The 13,537-nt window shown below is 51.9% G+C and overlaps 1 protein-coding gene and 1 long non-coding RNA gene across 18 annotated transcripts in view; both read left to right on the top strand.

Annotated features, from left to right (window-relative positions):
• The window catches only part of NCOR2 (nuclear receptor corepressor 2), a 256,466-nt gene that overhangs the window by 105,024 nt on the left and 137,905 nt on the right, over positions 1-13,537 (top strand). The window lies entirely within an intron of this gene.
• On the top strand, positions 1,190-3,869 carry LOC148056070 (uncharacterized). Its single transcript, XR_015704097.1, has 2 exons — positions 1,190-2,859; positions 2,972-3,869. It is a non-coding gene; the product is annotated as an uncharacterized LOC148056070 (long non-coding RNA).

The raw sequence follows: 13,537 nt of genomic DNA, 5'->3' as shown, positions 1-13,537 counted from the left end.
GCTCCAGCCGGAATACGCTTATGGGGAGCCGTATGGTCCCACAGGTACGGGGCTGGGAGGAGGCTTAGGAAACCCGAACCTTGCTGCCATCTGCCCTGGCAGGCCGCTGGTCACCGGGTAAGTCTCTTCCCCTTTCTGTATCTCAGATTTCCCCATCTGTACAAGGGACAATGCCACTTCCCTCTTTTGTAAAATAATTAACAACTATTGATGGAAAAAAGGCTATTAAGAAGCCATGTGTTGTTGGGACTTGGACTCTGTTTTGCATTGTTGCAGGGTTTTAATTTCTTCCCTTTCTGCATGAGTGTTTTGTTGTGCTACGGACTAAAAAATGGAATAAGAAAAGGGAACGGGGGAGTCTTGGAAGAGACAGCACCAAGGCCAGGAAATATGTACAGCAAAGCAGAAATTAGGGCAAAGGGTATTTTGCTTTGATGCATGTTAATGTAGCTTTAAAAGCAATTAATTGAAAAAGGAGGAATTAACACATTTAAAATACCTTTTTAATGATGCATTGAAGCCAGCAGCATAAATGCCAAATTTCACACTGGCTGCCTGTTCCAGAGCCCAATTTACAATAAACTCCTGGAAAACAGGCTGTGGGATGGAAAGGCTCTTGGCTAGCCTGCTAACCCCTGCCCCAGCCACAGGCTGGCAGAGCACCGAGGACAACCAAAAGGCCTTTCGGGAGCCCTGCTCCTCCTCGCCGTGCTGGCCAGTGCCTTGGCAGGGCTGTTCCCTGCTAGCCGCTCCATCCCTTGCCGAACGTGCCGGGGGAGAGGAGCGGGAGGCTGGGGACTCCCGCAGCAGGGTTTGCCCTGGCGTGGGGAGGGATGCTCGGAGGGACAGCACCGCAGCTCCCAGCCTGGATATCTGGGCGGGCTGGCTGGTAAATCACCAGTCGCGTTTCTGCTCCATGGCTTTGTTATGGGAACATTGATCTGTTGCTGGGATTAACCTCTCAGAGTTTCCAGTGGGTTGGTCTCGCAGTTATTAATGAAACTGGCTGGAACTTGTGTTGACCTTGGCAGAGGCCCCACTTGGCTTGGAGGTAACTGGCAAAAGCATAATCTCTAATTGAGTAATCCAGTGCTGGGGGAAGGGAGCGGAGGGGGTGGAAACGCAGCAGTGCTTTGAACTGGGAGAGCTGCGGCGCTCCGACGGGATGCGTAGGAGTGCAGTGCTCAAAAAGGCGCTGAGCACGGCGGCCGCTGAGGGAATTAACAAGGAAAAGCGAGGCGGCATCTCAGTTCCTGCACCCCGGGCTCCCTCTTGTAGAAACCAGCCCTGAATTCCAGCGCCTCCCCGTGATTTATTGCCACGGAACAATAGCGCAGAGGGGCTGGAGAACGACGCGAAGCTGTGAGCGTCGGCCGTCCCTGGGCGCGTGTCCTCCTGTAGCCTCTGAGCCTGTGGCGTGGATCACGCTGGGCTCTCCCGTCCCTGACGGAGGTTGTTTTTCACTTGGGAAAGAGAGCTCTGGACTCGTTACTGGGGCTTTTGATGAACGTCTGCAAGCAGGGACCCAGCGACAGCACAGGGCTGTCCTCCGTGGCCACGCACCGTGGAGCCGTTTCCTTGGCCAGCTGTGGCTGTGCCCACATCTGGTGGGGAGGAGGTGGCTGCCAGGGAGCCCGCGGGACACCCGGGCAGAGGGATCCTGCGGAGCGGCGCTAGCACTGGTGGAGAGGAGACACGCTGATGCTGCCAGCACCCTGCTGCTCGCCCCGGATTATCCGAAACCCAAGTGAGATAGACACCTCTGTGCTGGTGCGTGGCATGATCAGCCCTGTGAAAGGTGAAGTGCCTCAAACGACTTGCCATGAGAAGAAGAAGAATTCTCACACTGTGAAAGGTGAAATGCCTCAAACATCTTGCCACGAGAAGAATAATTCTCGCCCTAAGGACTACAGGGTGCTCGACGCAAAGCCCACACGTGCCGTGTGGCCTCCCAACCACTTCTTGGAGGAGCGTATTTCTATGGAAGTGGCTCTAACCGCAGGTCTGAGCAATGAAACGAAACACTTTCAGTGGGTACAAACATACCTACGTCTTTCCTGCTTTTGTCCTCCTTCCCCTGCAGAGAACAGCATTTCTTATTAACTCTCCCTGCAGCTGCCTTGGCTGGGAGGCAGGCTGGGCTTTCCCTGTGGTCCCAAGGCTGGTGGTGCAGTTGGGCGCCCATCAGGAGCGAGCGGCGTGGGGTCGTCGAGTTCAGCAGCTGTAGGAGGATCGTCCTGGGACGTGTTCAGCATCCGCCCATCTGCCGTGTGGTTGCTCACACTGTTGACTTGTGCTTGATAAAAATCTGATTGCAAAAATGATTCGGGGGGGGGGACGGGGGGGACACACATGACAACTTTGCGTTAGGGCAGCAATGATTCAAAGCTATTTCTGGGAAGATGAGAGAGATGTTGGCATTGTCTGTCATTCCAAACATATTTAAAAGCTGAAATATTTGCATTGCTCACGTTGTCACAGTGCAAACACTTCTGGCTGGATTTCTCCTTTCCCCTGCTTTTCTCCCTGCTCCGAAGATCGTTTCCAAGTCGCGGGAGGATGTGTGTGAGTGTGTCGATCCCTGCTCACCTGCGTGTGAAAGCACACGTTTGGGAGCGTGGGTCTGCCTTGCGCAAGTAGTCTGGTTCTCGTGGTGTGCCCAGGAATTCATTGCATCGCCTGCTGCGAAGTGGCCGTGCCAGGATGGCTGCGAGGGCTTGTCAGCAGCCTGTGCCATGCACCAGCTCGAGATGGGAAGCCAAGGGAGCAGACAGCCGGAGGAGTGTTTTATCTGGAATGGGATGCTCCGTCCTGGGCACAGACTCATGCTGGTTTCATTCAAAATCCAGATGCTGTTAGGTATTGCTTAGTCTTTCCGAGATGTTCGGCTCCTCTAGCCGGCCCTGGGGCGGGGGATAAAGGGAAGGAGTACTGAGATTGACAAGACAACTGATTTTATTCCATTTTTCAGCTGAAGTTCAGGCACAGCAGGGAAAGCCCTTGTGGGCTGTGGAAATGCTCCGGAGGCAGGATGTAAAAACTGCGCTTGACCTTCCTCGAGCCGCCTGCAGCCCAGCTCGCCCCTGCCCCAGCTGCCCCAGACCGCGGCGGTCCCGGAGCCGTGGAGAGCCGTGCCCAGGCTCAGCATGGCTGGAAAACTGACTGGCGAACTGACGGTGCCTCAAGCACAGGTGGTTGTTTTGCACTTCTTCGGCTCGTTTGTGGTGATCGACATCCAAAACAACCTTTTAAATTGTCTTTCAAGCCGTAGCAGCGAAGGGCAGTGTGATAAGGCTGGCTGCTTCTCGGGAGCCTGCTTCATCATTTACATAATTGGACTTTTCTGTTCCATTTAGTCAATATTACAAGGCTCACACAGTGCGACATCTCACCTGATCTGCTTGAGGGAATGAAAGTCTCCTGACTTTGTGTGCCTCACCCCTGTAATTGGAAGAAATATTGCCAGTTTTTTCTGCTTGCAACAGGGCAGCGTTGCGAGCTGGGTGTACTGTGTGGATTCATGGAGATGTTTTTCCTTCTTTGAAGTGTTTGTACATGTCGTGTGTGTCTTTTTTTCTTTAATAGCAAGGACTCTTATGTGTCCGGTTATGTCCTGGAAATGCAGGAGAGCAAAGCTAGTTTGCTACTTAACTTTGTCAGTCCTCGGGTGGGACTTAGGTTGGTGTGACAGCAACTGGCACTGGTCTCCTGCGCGTTGCTCCAAAGCACAGGGATGGTGCAGGGTGAGCAGGGCTGTGCCAGCCACTGCTGCTCTCTGCCTGCAGTCGATCTGTTTTTGCACAGTCATGGTAAAAAAAAGTCCCACCTGGAATAAATTTCCAGGGAAGAATTCAGTCCTGGTACCAAGAGTGATGTCCTGGCTATTTTCTTCTCCCCTTGCAGTTTCAGCCTGATCTGGGTTTCTTCTCTTCCCCTCATTTTCTGGGAGAGGGTGTGGGTGCTGCCGGGCACGGAGCACTGCTCCAGCTCCCACTGGATCCAGGCGTGCTCCGGGATGGGGTGTATCTTCCAGCTTCCATGTGATCTGGCTGGTTAGCACCAGCGACAAGTAGCAGGAGGTCGTTACCGATGCACAGCACATATGTCTTCTCACAGATGAACTCAGCCTCCCTCCTTGTTTGGCATCCCTGCATGCCCCTCCTCGCCAAGGGTCTTCCTGGGGAGGGCGAGGGATTTGGTGGGAGCAGCTTGGATGTCTTCTTCATGAATGTACAGCATCGAGCACATTTTTGGCGCTGTACTTTTCCATCGTTAGGAAATGCAGCCCGTCCACAGTTCTGACTCACACAAGGAAAGCCAGTGCATTGTGACACCGATCAGATTAATTTTGCATGCTGTGTTTTGAGGAGGAGGGTATTTCATGCTAAATCCTTCCTTCCCAGCGCTGGGTGGAAAGCCGTGGAGGAGATGCAACAGCAATCGATGGTGTTTGCTTGCTGCTGCTGGAGGGGATGGAGTGGGGGAGTGATTTCAGAGATGGATTTGGCAGAGAGGAGTTGCTGCTCTTTGTGCCTGTGGTGATGGAGCTGTAATAACATATTGAACACGGCAACAGCCCTTGCTAAAGCTCCGTGACTTCACGTCCATGCTTTGTGGAGCCTCATCTCTTAACAACACCCTCAGCATCAATAACAAGAGAGGAGATGTCAAGTGCCAAAGGGCCTAGTTATAATCGCTCGCTAAAAACCTCCTTTCTTTTTGGACCCAAACCTGCTTTTTAAGCATAAAAACTCTTTGGCTGTGTTTTAGGCAGAGAACATTCAGAGGGTTTTCTGGCTTGCTCCACCACGAAATACTCTGCAGCTTCGGGCTGCATGGGGGGGCCGAGGGGCGACGGACACTGGTGTGCGTCAGTAATGCTGGCTGCTCGCTCAGCAAGCGGAGAGGGGTTGTTTTAGGACAAGCTGACAGGCCCTTGGCTTGTTCTGCTGCTCTCGAAAAATGTAATTCTAATTCTTGGCGCCTTTTTCCAGGAGGATAAGGAGCAAGAGCACAGCGGAGCCTGCTCCCTCTGCCCTTGGAAATTGGCTTTTACCCAGCGGCAGAGCTGGCTCGGGGTGGGAGTGATGTGCTCTGTTCTACCCCCAGTTTGGTGAATCGAAAGCAGAAATCGGTGGGGAAGAAGCAGCGCGGGATGAAATGACCTGAACCACCTCCTCGCAGTCCTGACCTAGATCTAGATACTCTTTGGTCATCTTAGTGCTTTGTCTGAACATCTTCTGCATATGCCAGTGTTCAGCCCAGCTTCTGCTCGCCTTCATCCCGGGCCAGGACTAGGGACCCCTTTAATGCCACACCCGGTGTCTTTTCCTGTGGGATGCAGAGGAAGAGCGGGGCAGTGTCCAGCAGCAGAGGAGGAGGAGATGGGCAGCAGATGTGGGGCTGCCCAGCACGGGGTGCATCCTCTGCGTCCCAGGGGGCTCCCCCTGGAGCTGCAGAGCCCGCAGCACCCCGCTCCGGTGCACGCTGACAGCAGGTTTCTCCACTGCCTGCCATGCCGAGCACTTTATCACCTCCTCTTGCCTGCATGGTAACGCTTCCTAGGCATGCCTTCGGATGACCTGCTCTGATTGCTGCCCTGACAAGGGACGTGGCTGATTTCTCTCCTCCCTGTGCTGTTCCCCAAGGAGCAGCAGTGATTGTTTCTGCCTTCTGATCTCCGCGTTGGATGCTGTCGTTCCTGTGGCTGCTTAAGGAAGAACCATTGCCTAGCGCAAATCAAGCTGTCCCACGTGGTTACGTGACCAAACCAAGCGCAGGCTTTTATTTCAGGCTGTTTTTCAGGTCTACGTTATTTTGTCTTGTGCCAGCCATCACAGGTATGATGTAGAGCAGATTGCCCCCAGCAGCGAATGTTTCTGCCTTGGCAGCAGGCAGAGTGGCAGATGTAAACACGGGAACGTACGGGCTTTCAAACACTGAAAGCTACTGAAGAATAGGCAGGTATGTGTATATCAATATATAGCGTGCATTATATTAATGGCCTTCAGTATATTTGGAGAGGGATTTGTAAATTCATGCATCCATGAATGTTTCATGCGTATATACTTTTTCACAGGTTTTTAAGTAATTGAAAAGCCTACATTTTTTTATATATATATACACACACACCTATATATATATATATGCTGCTTCATATACTTGTAAGCTGTTTTTTCAAAGGCTTCTTCTAGTTGTGCCGTTCAGTGATCCTGCCTTCAGCAGCCACACGGAGAAAGGCTTACAGTCTCAAGCAAAGCTAAATATTGATTTGAGTCAATCTGGGTGCACTTGGAGACATCGCTAGTGTTCATGAATACAGCATAATCGCTGATTGGAGTGGGGAAATTTCATCACAAAGGCCCCAAAAGGGAGGTTTATTATTGCTTTCTTCCAAATGCCTGAATTTTATTAGCTTCAGTCATTCTTGGCAGGGCAGTGGAATGGGATTTTATAGTTAGCAAAGGAAAAGTAAACACAGTAATCATTTCACAGCCCTGCGCCTGCCAAACCAAGATGGAAATTCCAGCCTTGGTGGGAAGCTGCTGCTTTGCTAACAGATAATAACAAATTCACTGTGGGCTTATTCTTGCTATGGGACCCGAGATGTTCGGGTTTTTCTCTGTAACATCCTGGCCTGGAGAGGCAGGGGTGCTTCATGCTTTTATGCAGGAACAGCCTGGGCAGAGGTTTGCAGTTTGAGCACCTCCCACAGCCATTCGCAATTAGAAATGGTGCTTTTTTTCCCCTGAGCCTTTGGGAGCCGCTTTATCCTGCGCTCTTGTCGGTATTGGTCTTTCCTTGGTCAGTCTTGCTCTGATTGCAGAGCTGAGTGATGCTCGAGGAGTGTCACGCTTGAGATGCCACGATGGTCCCTACACCCTGAGACCATCTCGACCTGCTGAATGGGGAGAAAAAAAACCATTATGGTAAAAAAAAAATCTCCAAATAAATCCAAAACTGTTACAAAAGGTTTGTTTTGCATGTTTTTCTGGGCTTGCCGAGGCGGAGGGCTGGGCTGATGGCTCACGTCTAGACCAGCACCCGCCTGCCTTTCCTGCTGCTGGGGGCCGGTATTTCCTCCCACCTTCCTGCCCCGCTGGCTGTGGGGATGGCGGTGGGGATGGCCGGCGCTGCTGCCCCCGGGGCTCTGGATGCGGCCTCCTGACGGAAAAGCAGGCGGAGCAGCGAAGGAAATGGCTACTCAAACAAGCGACGAATGTCGAGGCACCCCCTTCCACGTGTCTGCACAATTATTAGAACAATAAACCATTGAACGCAGCCGGCGGCTGGCTCTGATTGATGGTGCAGCTGATGGTTGCTTTGTACCACCCGTGCTCCCCTGTCAGCATGTATCCTGCGCACAGTGGCCTGCCTTGCTCGGTGATACGCCTGCCTCTTGCAATGCAGAGAGATGCCTGCAAGCAGCCGGGACCATGCCCTGTATCCCCGGGTGTTGTCGTAGCACCGCTGCGAGCGGGGTGGTGGCTGGTGCACGTGTGTTATGTGTCCGGAGGGCTGCCAGGCGGCGAGTGGATGCCTCGGGCAGTGGAGGGGCAGGCGGAGGTGTTGTCCCCGCCGTGTCCCATCCACGTGTTGGGGATGGTGCTTTGCAAGGTGCAGGGCCAGCACCGGCTTCAAGGGGAGATGCTAAAATGAAGGGGGAGTTAAACAGGCTTCAGTGGCATGTCGGGGACAGATGAGGCCACTAAAAGCTTCGTTAAAAGCCAAGACAAGCTGTTTCAAGGGAAGGGCTTTATTTCCCTCACAAGCCTGTTCTTTATGTTGGTTAAAATTTTTTCAAAAGCATCTAAGCAGCTGTGAGCCTTGTTTCATGTTTAAACAAGTTTTCCAGCGCAGCCACCTCGAAATGGAAGTCGGATCGGCTTGGATCCCTGATGAAAAAGTTCTTTTTTTGTTTGTGTCTCAGCCAGCGATGCTCACAGGTCAGAGTCACCAGTGACCCCTGTCTGCTTCCAAGCCGCTCAGTTCAGATCTCATGTGCGTGTTTGAGTCTCACAAGACATGTGTGCGCGTGTACTGAGATGTTCTGATAGAAGTAAAGAGATGTTACTGATAAAAATTGAACTTTTGGGATCTTCCTAGATTTTGGGGGCAGGGGAAGTCTTTGGAGTATTGCCATTAAGTCCGGTTTTCTTGCAGTCTTAGAATTTCTGTTTTTTACAGATGAGAGGTATTTGATCTCCTGCTTTATATACCTGAGAGCACAGCTAGAATGAACCTATACGTGAAGTGACCCTAAAGACATTAGAGCAATGAAGCGGTGGCATGCAGTTGGCGAGGGGAGCTCGGTGGATTGCTGTAGGAGCAGTAATTTCTGTTTTTCACGCTGACACAGTTGGAAGAGGAGGTGCTGGGAGTGAGCAGGAGTTCGGTGCTGGGACCCATCGGCCCATGCCCGATGTGCTGGGAGTCCCTAGGGGAGTTGCTGGTGATCCTGGCTTGGTGCAAGGGCTCTTGCACGTAAGAAGAGGTTTGGGTTGGTCCCACAAACGCACCTCAGCCACTGCTGAAACCATCGTAGGTCTTGCTTGCATTTCCTTTCTCCATCAGTCAAGCTCCTTCTCAGTAGGCAGCTCAACCTCCAGGGTTTGGGGAAAATAATTTGGGTGATGGTTGCGCAGGGAGAATGGAGAGAGGGAGCGCGAGCAGCCTTTAGGTATATCTTACTTGCGGCGGTGGTTAAATAGAGCTGTCTTCATTCATTCCCTTCCCTCCCCTCCAAATGTGATGGCCCTTCAAGCCGACTTCCCGATGTTAATACCGTGTGCCGGTCCTGATTAACTCCCTGACAAATCCCCTCTCGACAGGGCCGCCCGGGTGCTGCCCTGAATGGACCCCCTTTGGATTTGCATGGCTGAGGAGTCCCTGCTCGCTCCTCTGCCTCCTTCCTCCTCCTTGGCAATAGGAGGAAATTTAAATGTTTCTGGAGAGCAACATTTCCATTTCAAAAGCTGTTCGCTCAAGTGCGTCTGGAGTGCGATTTCTCTCCCCCCCACTCCTCTCTGAATGGGAGCTTTAGAAGTCTCATTTCCTCTGCTTGATAACACCAGGCTGAGAAGGGCTTTTGTCTTTTCATTTCCCCTCAATTTTTTATTTTTAAATAAGTGAGCTTTTTTAGAAGCTGCTGTGGTGGATTTTCCTTCCCCCGTGTGTGTCCATGTGCTGGAGGATGCACCTGGTGTCACCCAGTGAACGAGCTGTAGCTTCCTGGGGTGCAGGGCAGGACCTGCTCCCCGGCCGGGGGCTCGGGGGCTCCCGCTGCCCTTCCCTGGCCGGGCAGGCACCAACCTGGGAGCACCCTTTCTAGCACCCCGCTACAGCTCCTGCAAGCAGGGGAGGAGGTTTGCTGGGCATATCCAAGTTGAGGAGCAACGTGTTGCTCTTCCCGGCCATCCCGAGCAGGGGCTTACGTGTCCCAGCACCCGCAGACAGCAGTGGGTGTGGGTGGTGCTGAGCCTGGCTCAGGATCTGGCCCCATGTTTGCAACACAGGGCACTGCAGTATCTTTAATCATGCTGACTTGTTGCCCACCTGCTTTTTGGCTGGTGAAGCTATGCCAGTTGGGGTGAAATTGTTTTTTTTTTTTTAACGTGATGCTTAGTGGAGGGCAGATGCAAGGGATGCAGTTGCCTGGCTCCCACCTCTGCGGGGCTAACGTGTGCTGGTGCAGGCAGTGTCACGCTTGTGCGATGGCATTCCTGCCGGTCACTTGAGTATTGTACTAGAATAAAAGTAGGGAATTTTTTCTGCAGAGACCTTTTTTTACAAAAGACAAACTCCAGCATGCTTTTAAGCGTGGTATGTAGGGCTTGAGGGCTTTCTACTTTCTCGAGGACAAGCTGGGATTTGGCAGGGGCTATTCCAGCATACTCAAATCAGAGGGAACACTCAAATCAGAGGGAATGCTCTGCTGGGATTAACATGGGCCTTAATGCTACATCCCTGCCCGGCTGCTGTGCTGGAAAGACTTGGACCGTGCTTTACTCCAGTGTGGCAGTTGAAAGAGGATGGGTAGTGTTGCAAAAAATTTAAAAAAAAAAAAAAAAGAAAAAAACGGTGAGAGGCTAAAACTTTCAAAGGCATGGAGTAAGTGCTACGTTCCCCTGAGGTTTGTCAGGTTGGGTGTTGGGTGACGGGGTGCTTCCCGGGGTGCCAGAGGAGGTTTGGGGGCTGTGCACCGACTGCCTGCACCCCTGGGCAGGGGACCCTCCTACTTAAAGAAACTCCCCGAGCAGCAGGCCTGGGGAGAAATGTGGAAGGGGAGGGTGACAGTTACGTGGGGAAACGTGTCACCGCGTCCTGCATTTCCATGGAAGTCCGTGGCAATTATTCAGAGGTTCCTGTGAAAGCTGCCCGAAGTCAGCTGGTTCCAGGGACGGCGAGGGTGGCGTGAGCCCCAGCGACCAGCCGCTTTGCTGGGTGGAGCAGCGGCCAGCTCTGCGATGAGCTCCACCATCACCTTTAAAATCTGGTCCTGCGAAGCCGGGAGGTGCTAACCCTTGCCGCCCTGGCCGAGCGCCAGAATTGGACAATTAAAGGTTTGCCTCCCTGCCTTCGCGCTTAATGTAATCAGAGGCATTTTTCACAGTTTGCTCCTTTTTAAGAGACATCAAACAAGCGCTCGCCTCCCTCATATTTTGTTTGCATGCCTCCCGAGCGTTTCGGTGAGCTCGGGGCAGCCCCCTCCTTTTGGCCTCCATAAATCCAAGAGATGTCTTAGTCACTTGGGTCGCAGTTTTGAATATCCTGGTGCAGGATTTTGACGTGCTCTTAAGCCGATGGGTTATGTGCCTGGTGCTTTTTTCACGCAACCTTTGCCTCCCGCAGCGCTGTAATTTCGTGGTTGTTTTCCGTCGCTGTAAGCCAGCGCTGTTCCTCAAAGAAGCGATTTTGCTCCTCAAACCGAGGCACCGATGCTTTCCTCCTCCTCTGGCCATAGAGTGAGCCAGGTCCCTGCCGTGGTGCAGGGGCAGGCTGCGGTCAGGACGTGCTTGGCCGGCACTGCCACCGTCGCCCTGTGCCTGGGCTGAGGCTGTGAGGGGCTCCTCTGCCGGCCCCTCTTCCAGCTTAGCAGAAGCCCTGCTTGTTTCAACAGATGGGTTTGGGTTTGCAAAGGGGAGATGGGGATTTGGGGCTGAGGTGATGTGTTACAGGGACGATGATGTTCTTGGCAACACGTCGTTGGGCGCAACGTCCGCACAGGTGAAATGATGGGTGGACAAATTATTAAAAGACCACTAAAGTTGTGAACAGAGGAGTAGAAGAGCTTGCTCTTCCCTGACAACCTTAATTTGTCCTCCCCCTTGTTTGCTGAAAGCATCAGGACCCTGTCTTTGCTTTCCACGACCCTCTGTTCAGTGCCCAGGACGGCCTCCATCTCGTGCTGAGCAGATCGCTGGCTATTCTGCTTCATCCTTATCGTTTGGTGGGTGGTCTCAGGCGGTACCTGCTGTCCAAACCACAACTCCTGCAGTTATTCATGGCTCTTTTAGGGCAGTTGTTGCTGTTGGCCCGGAGCGTTCCACACGTGCCAGTAAGGTCCATCCAGCTCAGCCCTTTCCTTTGCAGGAGTATGGGCAGAGCGCGGTGCTGCCCTGGAGCTCCCCAGGACCCCACTCCACTCGCTTGCTCGGTTCAAAGTAATTTCCCTTAGGCAAGCACCAAAATGAGATTTTTATTAAATTTCTTTTTTTTTACTTGGACACTTTTTCAGAGTTAACAAAAGGCGGATCGCTGGCACAGGGCAGGCTTGCCAGATGTATCAACTGCGCCAAACATGCTCAAAGAAAAGGTTCCCAGAATCTTTCTGAATGTTGCAGAAAGACATATTTTCCTGTAAACTTGTTCTTGGAAGCAGCAGAGTTGTTTTGGCTGAAATTTACTATTTAGGAAAAAAAAAAAAAAAGCCTAAAAATGCCTGAAGCAAATATTCAGCATGGAAAATTTCAGTCCAGACAGTTAATGTTTTAATAAACTTAGGGTCAACAGAAAATCCAGCGATGCAGGATAGGCAATGTTGGGCAATTCTTAATGAGAGGTGGCGCGATTAGCTCCTCTTCATAACGAGTAGATGAGTAGGCGAGAATTCATCACTCCTGCAAAGTCAGTAGGGAACATATGTGTTCAATGCAATTATTATCCACTAATGGGGAAATGCAAGAAGGTAATGAAAGGCACAACATCCATTTGTCGGTATAATGCCTTAGGCTTCGGTGGGAGTTTGCCTGAGTAAGGTTTTCCGGATTGGACCCGTTATTCTAGGCTACCTCTGAGTCCGTAAGCCGTGTTTGCTGCCCCTTCTGTAATATCCTGCGATCTTGAGGTCCAGAGGCAACATCTGTTAAGGATAACACCGTGGAACGGCTTTTTTGAGCACAAGCAAGTTTTGCAAGACCAGATACTGTGGGCTTTGGTTAGTGCATTTAACTGTAACGCTCGCTGACGAGGTTTTACCACCCTCGTAAATCTGCTGGTGGGGGTGGGGAGGGAGGGTCAGCATTTGGTACTGGTTTTGCAATTAAATTGCTTCAAGCTGTTGAAACATTGGGGAAGTTTTTTGACCTACTTTCGTGCAAGCTTAGAAATTGTTGGGATGTTTTCTGCCCTGGCTGCGTGGAATTCAGCTGGATTACAGGGGAAAGGAATTTCGTAGGCCTTCTCATAAAGTCACAGATTTATTTAAAAAAAAAAAAAAAAATCAGCTTTGTCTTCAGACAGCTCCTTGGTCTCCAGCTTCATGAATTCCTATGATAGCACGTACTGGGCTGCATCCAGTGAAAGCGATCCCTGTTTTGCTCATCCCCCCTGCCTGCGTGGGCCAGGGAGCGTAGGGAGGGAGGAAGGAGGTGGGTGATGCCTTGGTCCCATGCGTGGCATCCCTTGGGTGCTCCGGTTAGCATTGCATGGGAATGCCCGTGTGCTCCTGGCTCGTGAACAGCAGCATGGGTGCTCCCCCGAATCACGCTGCGTACACCAACATGCACATCTACATCCTCCCTTCGAGAGGCTGCAGGGACACAGCCCAGCCAAGAGCCAGCAGTATTTAAGAATTAAAACCCTGTTTGAAGGGTTGGGCTGTTGAAAGAGCCATTAGCGCAGCAGATGGTCACGAACAAAAGAATTGCGGTAACTCGATGTACTTTTCACTGCTCAGGCTCTCTGGCTTCGTACTTGCACGTCTCCCTGGGGAAATGAGATGTTGGTTTTCAGACATTAGTTTTTGACTTCTCCCCCTGCCCCATCAGTGCTGTCTTCTTGGGGCTGCTGATATGCCAGAATGTGCTGGACGCTTTTCCAGTTAAAAAAAAATAATTCCTTTGGTCTGTATTTGGCCCAATTAAGGCTTTTATATGCCTGGTTTTGCTGTAAAACTTGATGGATGGATGGAGATGTGAGGTGTTGGCTCTCCTGCTTGGTTTTCGTGCTGGGGTGTGTGGGAAAGCCCCGGGGCTCTGCGTCCGCTGGGGTGTGCGATGCTGCTGAGCCGTGGGTTCCTGGATGGGGAGGCCGAGTG

This window comes from Nipponia nippon, unplaced genomic scaffold, assembly GCF_047370975.1.
Source record: "Nipponia nippon isolate SJK-2023a ecotype South Korea unplaced genomic scaffold, ASM4737097v1 scaffold_18, whole genome shotgun sequence".
In the NCBI taxonomy this organism is placed as follows: Eukaryota; Metazoa; Chordata; class Aves; order Pelecaniformes; family Threskiornithidae; genus Nipponia; species Nipponia nippon.
Note: the sequence above shows the minus strand (reverse complement) of the source record. Positions and strands in the feature narration are given on the sequence as shown.